The 14,176-nt window shown below is 39.3% G+C and overlaps 1 long non-coding RNA gene across 1 annotated transcript; it reads right to left on the bottom strand.

Annotated features, from left to right (window-relative positions):
* Window positions 1-2,364: 2,364 nt before the first annotated feature.
* Window positions 2,365-8,986, bottom strand: LOC116297812 (uncharacterized). Its single transcript, XR_016120349.1, has 3 exons — window positions 8,772-8,986; window positions 3,732-3,780; window positions 2,365-3,168 (listed from the first exon to the last, which is right to left on the bottom strand). It is a non-coding gene; the product is annotated as an uncharacterized LOC116297812 (long non-coding RNA).
* Between the last annotated feature and the right edge of the window lie 5,190 nt (window positions 8,987-14,176).

Genomic DNA, 14,176 nt, shown 5'->3' with positions numbered 1-14,176 from the left:
ATGTGTATTTAAGCAATTAGTTTATAAATAAAAACTTTTTCTAATAATAAAAAGCTTATTAAGTTGATTTTATGGATAATTATGTAATGAACAGAATATTACATGGGCGCTTGGAGTTACGAAATCTATCTTCTCGTGTTGAAAATCTCTCACTCGTTCGCTGCGCTCGCTCATGAGAGATCTTTTCAACACTTGAAGATAAATTTCGTATCTCCACGCGCCCATGTAATATCCTCTACTATCTAAAACATTTAGAGTGCATTCAGTCAAACTGTTGAATAGTTGACGTCAACTAAATAAGATAAGTTATTTACTATTTTAGGTGACGTCACCTAAATTTGAAACTACTAGTAAACAGCTGCTGAGATCAGGGGGAGAAACGATGACACAAATGAATGTCTATTCACTCATTCTCTGGTAAAACAACCCCCCCGGATTAGCATGACCGTTATTTGGCGCGCTTTTACTATTTTAGGTGACGCTAATTAAATAGTTATCTAAGTTAGATAAATTTGTCTAACTATTCAAGAGTTTGACTGAATGCACTCTACAAACGCCAATTTACTGACAAGAAATTCGTCATTTTGTATTTTGCATTGCCTTTCGCATTACTTTCTATTTTGTCTCAGTTGTTCCTGTCAAGTTTAACTGAATGTAAACTTCGTCTCGTTCTGTAAAAGACGTAATTAAAGTAAGCTTATTTTCTGCTCACCTTATTAACCAGTTTCCAGGTCTGTTTTTTAGTCTTGATTTGTCCTAAATCTCCAGATTTTCGATTTCAATGAAAGACATGCGAGGTAAATTTCACTAAACTTGATATTGTATTGGATTATCTGTAGTGATCTTTCGTTTTTTTTTAAGTTAAAGAGATTCAAAGCCTAAAACTGTCGGCCTTGGAAAATTTTGTCGAATAAAAACTTCCAAGAACAAAACTAGCCCCTGGGGGTGGTGGTGAGTTGTGTACAAAATTCCTAAGTGGGAGAGTATACTCGCGCAAAAAAAAAAACAAAACAAAACAACAACAACAACAACAAAGTACTGCATTTTGATTCGATTTCACTGCATGGTTTTTATTATGGGAGAAATTATTTTCATCTCGAATAAAAAATAATTGAAGATTTTTTCCCCGATCTTATTTTTACCTTTCAGTTTCATTCAAATTGTTCTCTCTGTGACTTTCGTATTGGGCTGCTCCGCTTTTAGGCAGTGCCTAAATATATATTAGCATTTTTTATGTTTCAAAATAATAGAATTAAAGAAAAGTTAATTTAAGAAAAGTGTATATCTGTTTCTAGAAAGGTTATCAAAACTAATCGAGGAGAAAGGCCGATGATGGACAATAAGGGTCGGGAGATCGGCCAAGACCCCAAACGGCAGTACGGGACTACTTTTTTTATTTCGTTACACCGTTTACCAGCCTTACTGGATAACGGTTTTGGATAGTTTTTTAGGGTTATTTGGTCTCACTAAAAGGATAGCTGGACTGATAGCTCGATTGTTTCTGATTAGAAGTGATTCGGCCAAAACCTTCAAAAAACCTTCAAATTTTCGACGCTCTGAAACAACCTCTTGGCTGATCTCAGTCAGCCTAAGTCAGGGCATAGCTATAACTCAGATCGAACCCTGAAACAACCTGTACGGCAGAGCTAATTCACAAATCGAATTGGAATTTATCTTTGGTATAGATTTTACGGAGGGAGGAAAACTGGAGAACCCGGGTCCCGGAAAAAACCCTCGAATCAAAGAGGGAGAGACTTAACAAACACTTTTCACATGTAATGCCGAATCTAGGAATCGAACCCGAGATTTAGAAATCGAATCTAGGAATCGGACCCGAGATCTAGGAATCGAATCTAGGAATCAAAACCAGTGGTGGATCCAGGTTTTTTCAAAGGGGGGTTCCATTTCCCATTTGTGTATAATTCTCTTTTGTTTAGTCGATGTTTGACAAAAACATTGGCTCTAATCACCTCATTTACTATCTAGTAACGGACCAAGCTATAAGAACACGACCCAACGCAAAACTACTAATATTTTTTTATGAAAATTTATATAAGACATATGTTTCTATTACCTAAAAGATCAAACCTTCAAGGGGGGTTCTGTGGACCCCTTCGACCCCCCCTTGATCCGCCACTGAAACCTGAGATCTAGGAATCGAACCCGAGAGATGAGACGAGTGAACTACGTACCCCTACGCCACCCTTGATTGCCATTTCCAGACATTCCTTAAAATAAACGTTATTCCTTTACCAATTTTCTATTTTCTCGATGCTTTTGGGACCCCATCCCGAGAATGGTAACACTTTTTTCAAACAATGTCTTACGATTTTTTTTCTATATAATAAACAAACAAAAAAGCAATTTCTAGATTTAGCGAATCTTTTACTTTGGGCATAATGTGGTTAAACAACTTTTAGGTGCACTTTGCATTAATGACTGTAGTAGTTTTCATCTTTGTGCACAGAAGTAACACAAAGTCAAGATTACACCAGTTTTGGTATGACTATGAAAAGCTCGGTGCCGTATCTCCGACTGACAACGTGTTGTTTTTGAAATAGGTATATGCGTGTCTTGTCGCGACTGTGACTTGGGATGTTTTCTAAAATTTTGATGGGCTTATTTTTACTCGCGCAAAAGGTATTTAGTCTGGCAGTGCCTTGACCTCGGCTAAGACCGTGTCTGCGCCTTGTTTATGCCGTGTTCCGGGTATTTGATTGGATGAAGTGTAAGTTCTCGCGCAGTGTGATTGGTTTGGCGTATGCCTTGCCGTGTCACGACCGTGTTCGTGCCGCGAGCTTTTCACAGTCATACGAAAACTGCTCCGGCTAAGAAAGCAGTATACAGATGAATTTCGCTTAAAGCTAAGTGCAAAATCATAAAATTCATAAAGTTTCTTTATGCATCAATTATTAGGTCGACCGCTATTGGTAGAATTGAACGAAGCTTGTAAGTGGATAAAATAATCAAAGCAGTGAAAGACTACAAAACTACAAAAACCAGAATTACAATTCATATTGGTAGATAATAAGTGCATGCAGGGTGATGGGAACTGGTCGTAGATTAGCAGGCGACGGGTGGAGGGTCATCAGGATCATGAAGATCGTCATCTTCTTCGACTTGACCGTTTGGGTTTTGGTCGGTTCTTGGATCTCTTGGCTCCTGCAACTGATGTCATTAATGCAATCAAGTCAACAATGGCTATTTTTAAGTTTAATTTAGTGTGTGGCTTGGGGTAAGGTCAAAAGAATCGTTCTAAATAAGGATCAGACTTTATTGATTTACATAATACTGGGTACGTTGTTCAGCATACGTACAAAACATCTAAGTTCTGCTATTTTACTTTTACTTTTGGAGATATTTGAAGATAAAATCCACTTCCAGTGGTGGTTGGTACCAAGTAGCCCAACCCCTATTTTAGTGGAATGGTTCAAAATAACTTGATTGAATATCATCATCATCACAACCGTCATGTATCATCATCATCAACAAAGTCATCATCTCCGCCTTCGTCATCATTATTATCAATTGGACGCAATGTTTTCCAATTTCAGACTATTTCACTCTCTCGAGAATAAGCCATTCTTGGTTTTAAGTATTTTTCGTATTGTATTGATGTTTCTTTACAAGCGTGTTATGTTGTTCGAAAAGTAATAATACTCAAGTGAATGACACATGTTATGAAATGGAAAAACAGTGGATTGAGCCTATCAGCCCAAAAATTAGTTTACCTTGTTCTCGACCTCATATCCCCGATGTTTACACCATTCAAGGAAAGCTCTGAAAACAGAATTGTATAATGACAACTTTTCATATCGTTAACCTTTTAACTCGTGGATACGCGAAGCGTAGAAACGAGTTATTGTGAGGGGTCTGAATATGCAAATGTGTCACTCACTCACTTGCTCACTCGTTCAGTAAGATGTTAGCAGATGGATAATTAAACGTTTATCGATCGTCTTACGTCATTCACTTACGACCGTTAAACGAAACTAACAAGTACAATGTTCTTGTAAAATGAAGACCACATTGGCTATTCATATGAGGAAATGAACTGCTGATGTTTCATATGGGATATTTCTAGCACTGTGGACCCACTCTGCACATGCGCATACTCGCAAATAGTTTTACTCTTCGGATTATTTATAATGAAAGAATCAAGGAAAGATGCAAGTTGAAGTAAAATAATACGATTAACGCCTAAAACTAAAATTCCAATGAGTCAAACCTTTTCTTGCTGTATTTTTTTGTATTAAATAGGGTTCGTGCTACTCCTTGAAATCCATGAAAACTCCTTGAATTGAAAACACGTTTTTAAGGGCGCTTGATAATGTCATGATATTTAGTGGAGGCTTTGATTATGGTTGCTTGCTTTAATGACGATTAATTCGGTATACTTATTCTGGTGCTTAACTTGATATAATGTGTGTAGAGAGAGAGGAGAGAGAGTCATATTACATTTGTTACATAATAGAACCTAATGTTGCGTGACAAGTATATATTATTACATCCCCCTTTCCATTAAAGAAAAAAACTAATTTTATGAAACGCTAAAAATTATCTTAATAGAAAAAATATCATATGTAATAACAGTAATACTACTTGCTCATGCTTGCAAGTGTCTAATTTTTTTTTTTTTTGTTTGTTTTGTTTTGTTTTGTTTGTCTTTAAACGTATCTGTTGGGCGGTCTTACGATTCTTCCACTTCGGGTAACTTGTGGTCCCAGGTGCGTGGCTTCCGTTGCTTTCCAGAGGTTCTGCATTGCCTCTGGTCTCTGTTAGTTCTTGATATTCACTGGTAGGTTGCTCTGCCGCTGGGGGTGCTTCTCTGATAGTGACACCTGTTGCGTCGAAGCTCACTTCCAGTTTGTGACGTCACTAAATATGAGCGTGGTGCTTCAAGCTTTTCCTTGACGACTGCAGGCTCCCACTTCTTGGTCGAAGGATTCTGAATGGTGATGTTGGTACCTCTTGCTAGCTCGGGTAGAGGTCTGACATTACGATCGTGGTAGAACCTTTGGATTTCTTGTTTCTCCCTTAGCCGGTCGGTGATTTGATCACTGTTGGCACTCCTGTTGATGGTGCGGGGTAGGTTATCTTGTAGCTTTCTTCCGAAAAGTAACTCAGACGGCGATGGGAGTTTATTGTCAATGGGTGTGGTGCGTAGACAAAGCAGGGCCATACTGGGATCCTGTCGTTTCTCGAGTGTCTTCATGAGAACACCTTTGACTGTTTTAACTTGATTTTCTATGAATCCATTTCCTTGTGGGTAGTGTGGAGAACTGGTTACGTGGTGGAAACCATATTCGTTGGCAAATTCTTGGAATGCTACACTGTCGTACTGAGGGCCGTTATCTGAGCGGACTATTTTTGGGATTCCCTGCTCGCTGAAGATTTGCTTCATCGCATTAATGACAGTTCTGCTATTACTCTGCCCTTTGGGTATCTTCCTGACGAATGGGTATTTGGAGTAAAAGTCAGAGATCAGAAGGTATTCAGAGTCGTGTAAGTGGAACAGATCAGTTCCTATGGTGTGCCATGGCCGAGGAGGTATCTCAGTTGGCAGCAACGGTTGTCTGGCATTAGATGCCTGATGTTGTTGGCAAATGGGGCATGATTGGGTAATCTTATCAATATCGTTGTTAAGGTTCTTCCAGTACACAGAAGTTCTGGCTCTGAGCTTTGTCTTTTCAGCTCCTTGGTGTGCTGCGTGAAAGCTTCTGTAGAATGTCATTTTGAAGCGTTACGGGAATGATGATTCTTTGACCTTTTGTTAGTATTCCGTCATCTATTCCTAATTCGTCTCTGAATGACCAGTAAGGCTTTAGGCTCTTTGAGATTTCTTTGATGGTTGATGGCCAGCCTTCGTAGATGGCTTGCTTGAGGGTGGCTAATTCTTGGTCTGCCCTGGTGTTTTCACGAATCTTCTCAATCATGGTCTTGCTAAATTGAGGGTACACCTCATGTACTTGGACTTCCATGTTTCCAATGGGATGGTGATCTTCTGGTGATAGACGTGAGAGTGCATCTGCTATCAACATGTCTTTGCCGGGTATGTACTTGATTTTCAGGTCGTATGGCTGCAATCTTAGTAGCATTCTCTGTAACCTGGGTGGTGCAGATATCAGATGCTTGAGGTGAATACTTTCTAGAGGTTTGTGGTCGGTAAACACTGTGAATGGTCGCCCGAATAGATAAGTATGAAATCTCTCACAACCGTATACTACTGCTAGAAGTTCCCTTTCGATGTTAGCGTATCTTGCTTCGGTTTCAGTTAGCGACTTGCTTGCAAAAGCGACTGGTTTGCCATCTTGGAGTAAGGATGCTCCAAGACCCTTGGTCGAGGCATCAACTTGTAGGGTTACTTCCTTTCTATCGTCGAAATATGTTAGGGTGGTTGTATCAGTGATTGACTTCTTTACTTGCTCAAATGCTGCTTGGTAGTTGGCGTTCCAAGTGAAGACTTGGTTATCTTTGAGTAGACCTCTTAAAGGTGCTGTAAGTGTGCTTAAGTTGGGTATGAAAGGACTCATGTAGGTTGCTAGTCCTAGGAAGGTTTGAAGATCTCGGCGGTCTCCTGGCTGTTTCATCTGCTTCAGGGCGGACACCTTTGCAGGGTCGGGCTGTATTCCAGCTTCGCTACAGATGATGCCATAGAATTTGATCTTATCTTGCTTTATGTGACATTTGTCTGGATTGAGCTTTAACCCAGTCTTCTCACATCTTTGGATCATGCTGTGCAAGTTTTGGTCATGTTCTTCTTCTGTTTGGCCATAGACTACTATGTCGTCGACAATTCCAATGACTCCGTTACAGCCTTCGAAGGTCTGGTCGATTTTGGATTAAAATACGTCTTGTGACATACGGAGGCCGAATGGCATTCTCAGAAACCGATACCTGCCAAACGGGGAGTTGAAAGTTGTGAGGTAACTTGATTCTTTGTCGAGGACGATGTTCCAGTATCCGCTTTTGGCATCTAGAATTGAAAAATGCTTGGCTCCGCTGAGTTTGGGAAGAATTTCTTCTAGTGTTGGCGTAACGTGGTGGTCACGTTGAATGGCGGCATTAAGATCTTTAGGATCCAGACATATTCTTATTCTACCGTTGGGTTTGCGTCTATAGACTAGGCTGTTGACCCATGCGGTGGGTTCACCTTCTCGGACCTTTGTGATTATTCCTTGTTCCATCATCTCGTCTAGCTCTAGCTTGATATCATCCTTAAGGCTGATTGGTACTCTTCTTGGTGGGTGAATCACAGGGGCTATGTTGGGGTTCAGCGTGATATGGTATTCGCCTTGGAATTTTCCGATGCCGTCGAAGCAGGTGGGGTATTTGGATAATAGCTGTGCTTTACTTTCTATCTTCTGGCTCGAAGCGTGGTTTGTTTGACTTTGGCTGTGTGGTTGTTTGGCATCATCCTGTGTTTCCACAGAACAGTTCAGTGTAATTAGCCTTAAATCTAGTGCTGTTGGCAAGCCTATGATTGCACGGCCTGGCGCGTTGGTGATGTAGAAAGGTGCTTTGGTTTGCAATTTGTTGTGTGTGCATTCTATATCATATATGCCTAGTTGACCGATTTCTGATCCGCCGTATGCTGTGAGCTTTGTTGCTGATGGCTTTAGGGCTTTAGGTAGCGGGTTTCCGTCTGGACCAATTTTCTCCGGAAACATCTGTTTGAAAAGTCGAATTGGTAGGATGTTGGCTTGTGCTCCTGTGTCTACCTTGGCCTTCAAGTTTGCAGCTTGTGCGTTTCGCATGTTGGCCAATTGAACGCCTAGTGTTGCGTATACTTCATCTCTGGGTTTAGTATTGACGTTATCGACACTTATTGATTCAAAATTCAATGAGTCAAAATGTTCATGTAAATCATTTGTGTTCACCATCTCATGGACGCGCTTGTTTTTGTGACGTGCGTCTTGTGTGCTGTCTTGATATGATGGTTTTTTGTCTTGTGTCGTATGTTGGTTTGTGGGCTGTTGTGTGGACCTGTTCTTTTGACGGCACATTTTACTCCAGTGGTTAGCTCTGGAGCAGTAATTGCATGTAGAGCCATATGCGGGACATTTTTGGTATTCGTGATTGTTTCCGCAGTTTCCACATTTTCTCATGTTCCCGGTTCCGGATTTTCCTATGGCGTGCACGCTTTGGTTGTCAAGCGGTTTGTTGGATAGCTGTGCTATATGCGCCATCGTTGCTTCGTAAGTTCGGGCGTATTCGATTGCTTTGTCGAGCGTTAAGTCGTTTCCGTGCTCTAGTATTCGCTCTTGAGCTTTAACGTGCTTAGTGCCTATAATCAATTGTTCAATCAGGCGTTCTTCTAACTCCTGTTGATCTCTAAACTTGCATTTATTTGCATGATTCCTGCACCTAGTCATGAAATCATCAGTGCTCTCATCGTTATTTTGTTTTAGATGTTGTAGCTGATATCTTTCTAATCTAAAGTTAGTTTTAGGTGCAAGATGCTTTTCGAATTTGGACCAAATAAAGTCGGGCTTTGTTTTGTCATCGTCGTCGGCCCACGTGAAACTGTTGTATATATCTACGCCTTGACGGCCTATCCAAAGTAATATATATGAGGATTTTTCTACATCTGATTTCTTTGAGAACGGACCGGTGAATATTAATTGGCAATATTGTTTAAATCTAGCAAATTCGTCGGTGATATCGGCTCCAGCTTGCCAGTTCATAACAGGGGGCGTGAACCGTGAACCCTGTCGCCATGCTTGATGTGTTTCTTGCCGAAAAAACGCTTATTTCTTAATATTACTGACCTTCCAGTGTCTTGTGTGTTTAGTGCTTTACTTCTGACACCATGTCATGATATTTAGTGGAGGCTTTGATTATGGTTGCTTGCTTTAATGACGATTAATTCGGTATACTTATTCTGGTGCTTAACTTGATACAATGTGTGTAGAGAGAGGGGAGAGAGAGTCATATTACATTTGTTACATAATAGAACCTAATGTTGCGTGACAAGTATATATTATTACACAGGCAGGTGGGAATCAATACACTTGGTTAGCAAGGTTTTCCAGCGAATCCACATATCATTCGGATCATCGTAAGACTTGATGTCTGACCATGGCAGTTGTTTGAGATCACTCAAAAATTTGTCTTGATCGAAATTTCTGAAGTTACGTACCTCAATTTTGCGAGCCTTTGACGGCTCGTAATGATTTTTTCTCGTCATGAATACTAAAGAGTGATCACTGATGCCAAGATGATACACACCTGACTTACTAATTTTGTCGGGAGTGTTTGTCACACATAAGTCAGTTAATGATTTAGTGTTATGTGTTACACGTGTTGGCTCATTTAATAGCTGATAAAGCCCATAGATATCCAAAATATCAATTAAATTAGATGAAGCTAGGTTCGTTCTCGTTAGTTCTAAGAGATCGCAATTTATATCACCTAACAAATAATAATCGAGATTTGTCTTATCAATGCTATCTATGAGCTTTTCAAATGTCGTGAATAACTCGAGGGGTGAGTTGGGAGGGCGATACCAAGTACTAACTAAGAATGATTTTGATCGTGGCTTAAAGATTTCTATAGTGATGAGTTCTAAGATCCCATCATCAAAGTCGTCGCGTCTTTGATAACTCAGGTTGTTTCTCATGTAAATACATACGCCTCCTCCGTTTCTACCATTCTGAGATCGATCTTTTCTGACAATATCGAAACCCTCTATATGTAACTCAGAATCCATAATGGTAGAGTCTAATTTTGTTTCATTGATTGCCAGGATATCAATTTCAGGAGATGCGGCGAGAAACACCCGTAATTCATCAATGTGCGCAACTAAGCTATTAATATTTAAGGAAGCCATTGTTAAACCACGACCAAATATTTTGTCTAAATTACGTGACTTACCCTTGTTCCCTTTCTCTATGGGCTATAGTCCATGCTTTTTGCCCAAAAATGGCCAAAATTTTAATGTTTTACATCCGTCATTAATAATGCTTATTTTTTAAAAAGTTGTGAAAATGGGTCATAATCGACCAAAACCATGGGCTATAGTCCATGCTTTTTGCCCAAAAATGGCCAAAAATGACCTCTTTTGCATCCCTTATAAATAATGCATATTTTTTAAAAAGATGTGAAAATGGATCAAAATCGACCAAAACCATAGGCTATAGTCCATGCTTTTTGCCCATAAATGGCCAAAAATGACCTCTTTTGCATCCCTCATAAATTATGTTAATTTTTTTAAAAGGTGTCAAAATGGGTCAAACTCGATCAAAACCATGGGCTATAGTCCATGCTTTTTGCCCAAAAATGGCCAAAAATGACCTCTTTTGCATCCTTCATAAATAATGTAATTTTTTTTTAAAAGGTGTGAAAATGGGTCAAACTCGATCAAAACCATGGGCTATAGTCCATGCTTTTTGCCCATAAATGGCCAAAATTTGCATGTTTAGCATCTCTCATAAATAATGGATATTTTTCAAAAAGGTGTGAAAATGGGTCAAAATCGATCAAAACCATGGGCTATAGTTCATGCTTTTTGCCCAAAAATGGTCAAAAATTACTTCTTTTACATCCCTCATTAATAATGCATATTTTTAAAAAGGTGTGAAAATTTCTCAAAATCGATCAAAACCATGGGCTATAGTCCATGCTTTTTGCCCAAAAATGGCCAAAATTTGCATGTTTGGCATCTCTTATAACTAATGGATATTTTTTTAAAGGTGTGAAAATGCGTCAAAATTGACCAAAACCCATGGGTTATAGTCCATGCTGTTTGTATTCTCATCTTTATCTTGGGGGACCGAAATGTGAGGCTTTATAACTATAGACACCTTAGTTTATCAAGACCTAGTTCTCCTGCTTTAGATTTTTCTAAACGATAAAAGTTTAGCTTCTCCCAAGAAAATAAGTAGCTCTCCTCGAGAACTGCTTGCTTATTATTCATAGTTTAGGTTTGATATCGGTGCTTTCTCCAAGAAGATTGAACACCGACTGAAAAACAACTGCTTGATTGTTTCAGTTTGAAAGGTTGTTTTTCAACGGCGGTATACGCCAATGTTATTACGTTATTTGTGAACGTCATGGCTTAAACATGTCAATAATGGATTGCTGCAAGGGAGCGAAAAAATCAGTTGTAAATTGAGCCTAAAAATTTGGTTTTGCAAGGCAGTGGATCTAAGAGGACACACGGGGGAAGGGGGCATTACTCTCCTTTTTGAATTCGAGAACACTATTATTCACACGTGGTTAACGTTAGGGAAGGTAAATTTTGAAGGGGGGGGGGGTGGGGTTTGGAAGTTAAGTGTTTTTAAATGGTAGCATGCAGTAGCCCTCACACTAAGTGAGAAATTCGTGATCCCAATATTAAAGAAACAGCCTTCTTTAAAATAAAAGGTTTGACAATTATCAAGAAATAAGATTTTTACCGATGACCCTCCCCACTAAAGTACCAGCCCTCCCCCGTCTCGCTCCTCCGCCTTTCTCTCCCCCCCCCCCCCCCCTCCGCCTTCCTCTCCCTCCCCCCCCCCCCTTCCCCCTGCGCCTTCCTCTCCCCCTCTAAGCTTTTTTTGAAAAAATAACTCAGATTATTCTAACCATCACCATCACTACCCCCCTCCCTCAGATTATTCTTACTATCACCATCACTACCCAACGACCTCAACAGCACACTGACAATCCTTACTACCACCACCCCCCCTCACTCACATTATTCTTACTATCACCATCACTACCCAACGACCTCAACACCAGCGCAACAATCTTACCACATCACACCCCACTCACTCCCACTGAATCTTAGTGACATCTCAAAGATTGCCCACGTGTCGTCACGTGGCCCCTGTGTCGATCATTATCACTCTTCCTTTTTCGTGGTCACCTCTACCTAGACTGTCAAAGTTTTGTTGTTTTTTCCTTTGGCGAGCAAAGATTCGCTCCCAGAAACTGTATGCTGATGTTCGTCTAGGTTTTTCCAAACCCATCAAGCTTCCTACTCAATACTAAACCCATAATGGACTCAATATCTTCGGATAACCATTGCTTGTCAATCAATGACGCGGTTTGAAAATAATTACGCCATCGATATTCCGTACAACAAAAGGAAACATTTCAAGGGTTTGCCATCACTTAATTTGTTTTTGTCGCTGAAAAGCGATTGCCTTTTTCTTTAACTATGCATACGCGATTATTAGCAAACCTGACGTTCAAAGTGAAGGCTTACTTCCCCGGTTTTATATCAGCTGTCTTTTTCTATAAATAACCGTACTTACATTACGATTTGTAAGTGCTAAAAATATCGCTAGTTTTCTAAATTTAACTCAAACGGAACCAAAAATATACAGGTGCTTGTAATATTGATTGCTTGAGCGTTGTGTACTCTAAGTCATGTTGTATCTGGGCTATTATCAATAGTTCACTAACCGTCGTTGAGTTTGTTGCAGTTGTTTGTCGGAAATCTTGTATCGCCTCAAGCAAGGCCATTAAATAAGCCTACGAGAGCTACGAAAAGAGATGAGACAAGTATAAAATATCATTTTGAAGACCGTTCACAAACAATAGAATCGTTTGGCTTCTGTTCTGTTCTGTTCTGTTCTGTTCTGTTCTGTTCTGATTTCGATGCATCTTAGCAGCCAAAACATAGTGCAATAAAACAACTAAAGAGGTCGTTGACTAAAATTGGCCCCAAAACAAAGAGTTGATAAACTGGTTTCACTTTCAACGAGATGTTATCAAAAAGAGTTCACAGCAAGCTAGGAAAGGAAAGATTTCCTGGGGCTGTTTTAAAGGACAGGTAATTAGTTTTATCAGGGCTGTTGGGAAAGTTTCCTGATTTGATTAATTTATCGTTCTCTACGAATGCTTTTTGCTTGCTTTCTCCGCGTTTGATATCCACCCAAAATTGTTTGTTGCACAGTTCTTTTTGAATTCCTTGCGATAAAAATTGACCTAAGTTTCTTTACATTTATCTTCGCTCGTACATTGAACTTTATAATATATTAAGCAATTATTGAAGACTAGAGAACGACCGATTACTATATTAGTTTTCACGGAATTTATAAAAAAGTTGACGTCGTAAAACTTCACGAAAAACATTTAAACTGACTTAACACAAATTTCCTTACCGTACAATAAAACTCGTAAACGTAATATATTTCGAAATGTATATCTAAAAATAGCTAGAAATTATTTATAACATAAATCATATCGGAAGTTCACCGACTACAGTTGGCTTGCAGCTCTTACATCTTCCATGGCAGATCACCTAGATGTCTTTCTAATCTATATAAAAGTGAATCTTTTTCGATACGCAGCTCAGATTTCCCCCCAACCGGATGACTGTGGACTTAAGCTGTCAAATGACCTGTTCTGTGTCTTTTTCCTGCGTGTGTTTTGCTTTAATGATTTGTTTGCTTCTATAAGCGACTGTTTAAAGCACGCGTGGGGGGTAACGTAACGTGATGGACAGGACATATGAAAACAAATTTTGATTCGGGAAGATGTTATAGAATAATTGTCTGATGGCTTTGATATTAGGGTGAACTGTGAACTAATGGATATCTTTAGTCGCGAAATAAAATCCATATTTTCACTCAGACTTTTGTTGTATCTTATCCTTCCTTCCTTCTTTCCTTCTCTCTTTCTTTCCTTTCTTTTCTTTTTTTACTTTTCTCTCTCTCTATCTCTTACTCTCTCTTTCTATTTTCTTTTTGCGTTTTACCTTCTTTTTTTACTTTCCTTTTCTTTCTTTTCTTTTCCTTTCCTTCCTTCCTTTCCTCCTTCCTTCCTTCCTTCCTTCCTTCCTTTCTTTCATTTTTCTCGTCTTCTCCATTTCACTCGTACTTGAGCCACCTATATACGAATCAAATCCAAAAGCCATTCAATATTTCGTCCAAATACCTACGCATTTTGCCCGTACTTATCATCGCAATCGACGGAGAATTTTATTATGAATCAACATTAAAAAGACTTAACACTTGACAAAAGCCAAAACCATGACATAAATAAACTTCAATATACGCAAAATGTCTCGTTGCTCTGACGAAATCGTCCGCTCATTGACGATAACGGAATTGCTCTCTCAACTCAATTGCCCTTCGATAAAACTATAGCCTAGCGTAAGACCGACTACGTCGGCAAACAGGATTGTTTATTGATGGCAAACGACTTGGCAATTGGTTTATAAAAAAAGTTAAATTGTAATACA

The sequence above is a fragment of the Actinia tenebrosa genome, unplaced genomic scaffold, assembly GCF_029948245.1.
Source record: "Actinia tenebrosa isolate PJP-AT-01 unplaced genomic scaffold, QUT_ActTen_1.0 PGA_scaffold0__85_contigs__length_37466705, whole genome shotgun sequence".
Lineage (NCBI taxonomy): Eukaryota > Metazoa > Cnidaria > Anthozoa > Actiniaria > Actiniidae > Actinia > Actinia tenebrosa.
This window is presented reverse-complemented; position numbering and strand designations above follow the sequence as displayed.